The sequence below is a fragment of the Cavia porcellus genome, unplaced genomic scaffold, assembly GCF_034190915.1.
Source record: "Cavia porcellus strain 051 isolate PalLab524CR breed Dunkin Hartley unplaced genomic scaffold, mCavPor4.1 scaffold_22, whole genome shotgun sequence".
NCBI lineage: Eukaryota > Metazoa > Chordata > Mammalia > Rodentia > Caviidae > Cavia > Cavia porcellus.
Window position 1 is genome coordinate 32,014,318 of NW_026947505.1, and position 8,049 is coordinate 32,022,366.

An 8,049-nucleotide genomic window follows, 5' to 3' on the forward strand; every position below is an offset into this window, starting at 1 on the left:
AGAGAAGGTTATTCTGCCAAAATCTTCTACAATTCATTATGAGCCAAGGAATTTTATAAAAGAATTTGAACAGACTCTGCTCCAAAATACTCTTTCAATATTCAAAAATGAGCATGTTTTCTGGAGCTATCATCAGAATGTTCCTGCTATTTTGAGTTGTTTCTTTTAAAAAAAAAAAAAAAAAAACATTGTTTCACAAGCATCATCCATACTATCCAAAGTTTTCACACTGCATCTTATTAACTCACATTCCACTATGCTTGAGTACCACAGGCTGCTTAGTCTACAAAATCTTCTTTAAAATATATTGTTAGTGGGCTGCGTGGTGAGGATGCCCTCTGCGCTGTCCTGACACTGCCAGCCAGGGAGGAAACTGATATTTCATTTCTTGTTCACAGTTGCTGCTGCAAGTCTTTTCACAGTAGCTGCCTCTAGCTAAATGCCAGATTGTTCCTTAAGAATGGTGCAGAAAGCTAATTTCCCCACCTGCCTTTCACTTGTCTCTTTCAGTTAGCAGCTCAGTGTAAGTGATTTTAATCCTGGAAGGAAATTGGGCTAAATTTCTTTATTTTCACACTCCGCTGTGTCTCTTCGTGGTAAATGTCATATCTAAATGAGACTCAAGTTCTTTTCTTCACTAGGTTCTCCGATCCCAGACCTTGTGTTTTCCCCTGGATGGGAAAGACATGGAGTCCCCACACTCCGGCTATGGCCAGGAGGAGGACAATGAGAGCTGCAGAAGCAGAGAGTTGCTGTTTACACACTTACTCCATCTGAGAACAATTCACTTCCACCCACTCATCTGGAAGTGGAACCCAAGCTGAATGTGTGGCGCACATCTGTAATCCCAGCACTCAGGAGGCTGAAGCAGGAGGATCATTGTGAGTTCAAGGCCAGCCTGATCTACACAGTGAGTTCAAGACCAGCCTGAACTATGCAGCGAGACCCTGTCTCTACTAAATAAATAAAAATCAATAAATAAAATAAAAAGAGAAATGGGATCCAAAGTCCTGGGAACAGCCAAGAAGCATTTTTCGAAAGTTAACCCTGAAGAGGCATCTGAAAACAAACTGGTCCCAAGAAACTTCTACTGAACATGCGATGTATGCTGAGTTCTGGGAGGACAGAAGCTAATCATAGACTTGGTTTTCACCCCAAGAGAGAAGGAAGAACTGTGGATAAAGCAAGCAGTACTGGGTGCTGTCTTCAAAGCTGCACAGGAAGGGAGTTCAGCAGGCGTGTCTGCCTCCTCAGCACCTCCTCCTCCTTGCCATCTTGCTGGGGACTCACTCTTTCCTATTCTGCCTCCGTGTCCAGGACACATGAGGCAGGGTAGCCTAAGTAGCTTTCATTGATTAGTGTACCTCATCTTACTGGTTCCAGACTGATTCAGGAATAGATATGAGACCCCAACAGCTAATATTGTAGAAGAAGATTTGCAGATTTCCTTCTAGGAAGGAAAAATGTCTCCTTTCTATTGGACCCATTGGAAGAAATGCTCTCATTCCTTTTGGCTATGACTGAAGGTGAATTTAATTGCAGCAGGCACCTGACAGCCAGGCTAAGGTCAAGGGGACAGAGCAGAGGCAATGAGAGAAGTTGAGGCCAGGTAATATCACGTAGCTCCTAGATGCAGCCAGACTTGAGGCCGCTGTGAATGAGCCTTTCACCTGCATGAGTCAAAAAGTCATCTTCATTTCTTAGCCCACTTACTTTGGATTTTCTTTCACTTGTAACACAGTAATAAGATTTGATTGTGGTTTGGTTGGGGAAAACGGCAGGTTCTAATCTGATATGATAGATGCCGTAACCACAGGGGTAAAAACCAAATGGAGGCAGAGCGCCACACCTGTGGTTCGCCTGCTCTTCAGCAACCGCTGCCAAGGCTCTGCCGCAGCTGGGTGTGGGCTCCCCCGGGTGAGGAGCCTCTGGTGCTATGCTGTAGAGAGGGTTCCCGGACAGCAGAAAGAGAACTTGCAGGGCTCCTAGGGAGAGTTGCACTGCGGCAATCATGGGAATGGGAGCAATGTTTCAGCCTGTTTCTATTTATAATAGTGACATGGAAAAATTACTGCTAGATGCCCAGCATAAATCTGTACGGAGTAGCTCCAAGAGTTCTCACTGTGACAGCCTACCTCGCTCACAGACACTACTACAAGATATTAATAGAGCTTCTGAAGCAGAATGACAGAGCATTGGAGAAAAGAACAGCTCTCAGTCTGAGGAGGATTATACTGAGAGAGGGAAAGAGGTTGAAAACATCTTGAAGAAAAACTCAGATTGGATATGGGATTGGTCAAGTCGGCCAGAAAATATCCCCCCTAAGGAGTTAAATACCTGAATTCTCAGCAGAATTTCTAAAGGTTTTTCTTCTGTGTCTGCTGCTGTCTCATCGACTAGGCACTGGATTGGGGATCTACACTGAGAAGCATTTGGAAACCTGTACTGGTGCTTCTTGATGAAGAATTGGATCCAGCTTGACTGACATGGTGGGGATTTGTATCTGAGCTTGTGATAGCTAACTTGAAGAGCTATCATCATTGGGTGGCTGCACACTTGTTTATTCTGAGCATGCTGTGCTCCTGATTAGTAAACCGAAAGAATAGACACCAAAATTATGCTAATCTATCATCATACATTTGGGATCAATTAACACATGGCAGACTAATATCTACTAGGAGAATTTAGTGGTAAATTTTCTTTGGGTATTAGATATAGATTGTACAAATAATTTTAATGTACTAGCCATGTTGTATGTAGTATTTAAAAATGTCTGACCTTAATTCAGTCAAAACATTTTATTTCAGTGAATGAGTGACACTTAAAATCACTGCATTGCCACACATGGTGACACATGTGTTTAATCCCTGCACTTTGGAGGCTGAAGCAGGATTACCATGGGTCTGAGGCCAGCCTGAACTGCATAGAGAGATCCTGTCTCAAAAACAAAACAAAACAAGCTACATTAAGGGAATTGTCCAAAAGAAATATCATGGTCTTATGATTACACTATTGTAGAATGTTTAATTTAGATGGATGAAGATTGTCTATAAAGACACTCTACTATAAGAATTGTCTTAAGTAATAAGCTGTTGCTTTTCTAGTGAGGACTCCAGGTAGTCACCTTGGGTGGTCAGTTTTTATTTTTATTTTTTAGTGAAGGCATGTATTCAGTATCTTTTATCCTTCGTCATTCTGGATTGCATCGTACCATTGAGCTCAACTTTTGTATGTTCTTAAAATTAGCTTTATTATAAGCAAATCTATGTCTACTTTAGAAGATTGGAAGTAGGAAAAAAATAACTCCCAAAACTTTTGGAGATTATTGTAATTACATAGAGTTAAAAATCAAATAATCATGAAAGTTTCTTGATAAATCAGGCCTGTCCCCCCGTTTGTCATTCTTTATCTTTTCTACAGCATGATTGTTTAGAAAGGCTGCATCATTGATACGCTGTGTATGTTAATACTGTATTGTTTCACTTTTCCAACCTTCATTCAGGTGAGTTAAAATAAATGTCACATTTTAACTTAAAAAAAAAAAAAAAAACAAGTGGAGGAAAAGATTCATTATGATTTGGAGGGTAGGGCTTATCGCATGAAGGCTGGATGAGAGTCGCCCAGACGACTCAAACGCCCTCATGGGGATCTAAGGACCGAGTGCTGTTCAACTGCCACTTTGGAAACAAGAAAGCACTGAGCCAGGGACAGCCTGACTTGCCAAGGACACACCGTAGTATGACAAGGTGAGATCCAGAAGGGACATTTCATTCCTTTTTTCTTAGGTTTAATCCAACAAACTTTTTAAAGTCCAAAACAGTGGTTTGTGGTTTTGAGATTATTATTTCTCCTTCATTGTAGCATTCACACCTCTAATTCCACCACTAGACCACGAACAAGTCACAAACACTAAATTTGGCCACCTCCAAAACGCCCATGCCTTATGACCACATGAGACTTTGAGAGGACATCCAGACACAAACCATAACACTAGGGCAAGAGAATGAGGCAGAAGGATTGCTGTGAGTTCAAGGCCAGTATGCACCACACAGTGAAATCTTGTCTTTAAAAAACTCCAGTGGTTTAAAGAATATATATAGAAAATAAAATAAGACAGCCTATTAAAGGCCAGCATCCCAGTCCTACCAATAACTCCCTTGGAAATCTCCAAATTCTCTCCTGCTTCTGTGACCTTGGAATTAAAGTGTAAGCCACAAAACATCTGAAATCTATTCAGTGGTCATGCTCTGAGCCAGTATAGATTCTGAACAAGACACCTTGAATGATGTCTTAGGATGACTCCCCAGTGATCTATAAAGTATCTTAAAAAATAAAATAAAACTTTAATTTTATTTATTCATGAGTTTCACACAGAAAAAGCCAACACCTTAGGAGGAGAGTTATATTTTTTTAAAGTTCTATGTCACTTCATGTTTAAAGGTGTAATAGTATTGTTTGTATATGCAAATTCAGAAGGCTCCACTGATGGGTTTCTCCTCCAAGTCTGGGCTTGCTGGGATCATTACCACCTTTTCCAAAGCTTTTGTTTCTGATTCTGGGGTCTTAGGAATTGGTTTCTATGCTAAAGGAAATTAAAACTTTTCAAGTGCCTTTTGCCTTTTGATAGTACCTGGCTATAGAACTTTAAACACCTTCTTTTTAGTTAGCCACAGAATTTAAGAGTTTTATATCTTAAACTTCTTCTCTCCCTCTCTCTTTTTTTTTTTTACTTAAACTTCTAACAGGTTCTAAATGAGAAATTAAACTCTTTCCATGCTAACTTGTCTACACGTGCAGATGAAAGGGAGATGCAATTATAAAAATGATTTTTAGAAATAATATTCTGTTTTTCAGAATAGTAAGCAAATAAATCCTAGTCATGGTAGGTAAGGATTTCAGTTTTTGAGAAAAGGGCAAAATGTACTTTCATCCTTAGAATTCAGAAGGTAAGCAAAATTTTCCAAAATTATAGCATAAACATCAGTTCCCCAGGAATGTGGATGGTGGAAAGGTTCAGGTTGTAACAGTATCCACACTGTTCTGTGGTCACAAAAGTATCCACATTATGCATCTTTCATAAGTACACGTGAGTCTATGCAGCTACCTCAGGAACATATTTTTCGGGAACCTGGCCCAGAGTAATTCCAAGGAAGTCAGAAAAACCTGGCTGGTCAAGAAGAAAACAGCAGAAGTGGCTGGATCACTCATCCTTCTGGAACTGGCAGTCTATGAGTTATTTCCTACCTGAGAAAAAAGATGCTTGGGTTAAGTGATCTGATACATTTTGTTTTCTTTGGAGCAAAAGTCTCCATCTTTTCATTAGCAGATATCAGTTTTATTGTTTTGTCTAGCCTAGACAATTCAGTAACTATCACCAGAATAATGAAATAGTCCACAGTCACAGAGCTTCTGATAAGCATGACACGAGCAGTATTCAGAGTAACCTGACAGAACTCAAGCTTGAAGAAAAGTATCTTGATTTTAATTAAGGACTACAAATTTACTCACCAGCTGGCAGGCCAAATATCATAAACTATTCTTGGGTGTGAACCAGCAGGGCCAGAATCATGGTAAGTGATAGCTGACCCTACTTTAGTAATGGGGACACAGTAGGAAATAATGGGAATTGTGGTAAAGTTGGACCACGTTCACCACATAGCTTTCATCCAGAAACGTGGATCCAGGATGGCCAGATTGCCCAATTTTTCCAGATCAGCCCCAGATCAGACATGTTATATGAGATCTTCTGATTTAAAACTTCGCTAAGTTTTGTAAAACACAATTATGCTGCCAAAAGAATGCATGTCTACAGACTGGATTTGACTCTGGGACACTAGTCTGTCTGATATCCTTGCTGTAGTTTGTCCCTGAAGCTGTCCCATGAGTTCCATGAGATGTTTGAACCCCTATGAACAGCTAGTCCAGGGACTGTTGCTAAAGAGCAGGGTCCAGTGACTTCCTTAGAGGGCTACTAGGAAATGTTTTAAAGGTTTGAGGTTTTTAAAATCTCTGGTCCAACTGTTCTTCATTTCTGCTGTAGTCTGAAAGCAGCTATTGATGATCTGTAAATTAACGAGTGTTCCTGTGTTCCAGGTAAAGTTTATATATATAAGCAAGCTAGTTGCCCGAACATACTGCAATTTACCTACCCCTTCTCTAGGGTATTTTTTTCTGAGAATCTCTGACATTTATTTATTTAGTGTGATATATCTAATTTTAGAACGGAAAGTCCATTTTTATTTGTTTCAGATGAAATTCATTGTGCTATATGCATCTTTCAGTAACAGGCCAACTCCCTCTGTGTCAATACTGCTGAAATATATCACACAGATGGTGTCTCAAGAGAGAAGGTTGTCTCCTATAGGGATTCACCTGATCTGCCACCATCAGTACCAGCATCCACAGCTCGGAGACTGACTTATCAACAGCCCTGAGCTCTACTTGTTCCTTGGATTCCATGAGATCCACAGCTTCTGTTGGTTTCCAGCCTTTGACACCAAGGCTGCGTTGTCAAGTACTGTGATTAATTAGCATCTGGCACCTTGGGATGCTACTAGTCAACACCAATAAAGCAACTACTAAATTTATCACACCACTTAGTAATTGTAGTCTGCAACTCTTCATAACTGCTTGATTCCTGTGCATTTTCCTTTGTTTCAAACTCTCACTTGCAATAAACCTGTGGGGGATGGTTTTTGATCTTTGCCCCTAGAACTGCTGAAGTCACTGTTTTAAGCTAGTGCCCCAGCGCCCTAGTGCCCAGAAATAGACTCCAAGGCTTCATTTGCCACAGCTGCACGCAGGAAGGGTGGGGTGAATTGTTGGGCCACACTGACAATAAATGTTTCTAACCTTCTTCCTGGACAGAGCTGGATGGACCAATATTTACAAGGTTGTTTCAGTAATTATCTCATAAGGAGTTTCAGTATGAGAGTGAGAAATGACTCATGGATAGGGGCAAATGTCAACATTTAAAACCACATTCAAAAATAAAACAACAACAAAAAAAAACCCACATTCACCCATATTATACCTAAAAGGGCCAGCAGCCTAGATTCCATATTACTGATGTCTTCCCTCCTGGTCTAACTAGCTAGGGCAAAAGAGAAAATCAAGTATTTCCCGTGAATGATTCATTTTGGTAAGTGCTGGCTTCTCCATACCCTCTGGTCTCCTGACTCAGTCTTCACAAAGCAAGTTATGAATACATATTAGTCATTGTCTAGACTGATTTGACATGAACACATCTCTGTGTGATTCTGAAAAGCTGACACTAATGTGTTGATGAAGTCTGTCAACTCACTCTCATCAAAGGATAGCCTAGAGTCTCTGCTTCAGCCCACATGAGACCTCAAAGACCTAGGGAAATAAAACTACATATCCAGGCAGCTACAGGCTCCATCTGAGTAGCTTGAGTTTGCCTGCAGGCTGCTTGGTTCTGCAAAGATGAAAGAATAAGGTGCACGGTCTCTCATCTCCTGGAAGTCATAGCAAGGGGAACTTCCAGGAATCCAACTGTAAAAATCCACTCAAGGCCCTGAGCCAAAGGCTTTTTATAGAAAGGTTTGGCACTGTTAGCAGAGCTCTGTGTTCTGTGACATAATGAGAGGGAGAACTTAGGAAAAAACGGGGGACATCCCTTAGCAGCCTAAGAAAATTCCATCTCTTACCATGCAGTCTTCTGATAAAAGGATGCTCCGAGCTATGTTGGAGCTCTAAGTGAGTGAGCCACGCACTTTCGCTGGGTGTATTGCAGTGGGGCATCCCATTTTCTCATGACACCTGCCAGGACAGTCTCCAGCAGTATAATGAAAAGAGCAAAGACCTAGTAAACACACAGAATCTCAGGATCAGATTTCCCCACCATAACTCAGTGGCTTGGGGGCATCCATTAACCTGCTAGACTTTGTCTTTTTACTGATAGGATGATGTTATTGGAGGAGAATGATCCCTAAATACCTTACTAAGAAATTCTCTGTCTACACATTTTGACCACAGCTTGTATGATAAATTTGCTCCCAAGCAAATATGCTGGCGTTGGTAGGAAAT

General features: G+C 40.8%; 1 pseudogene; it reads left to right on the plus strand.

Annotated features, from left to right (window-relative positions):
- The first annotated feature begins 1,794 nt into the window (after window positions 1-1,794).
- LOC111755791 (BCL2/adenovirus E1B 19 kDa protein-interacting protein 3-like) lies at window positions 1,795-2,653 on the plus strand (annotated as a pseudogene).
- Window positions 2,654-8,049: the final 5,396 nt, after the last annotated feature.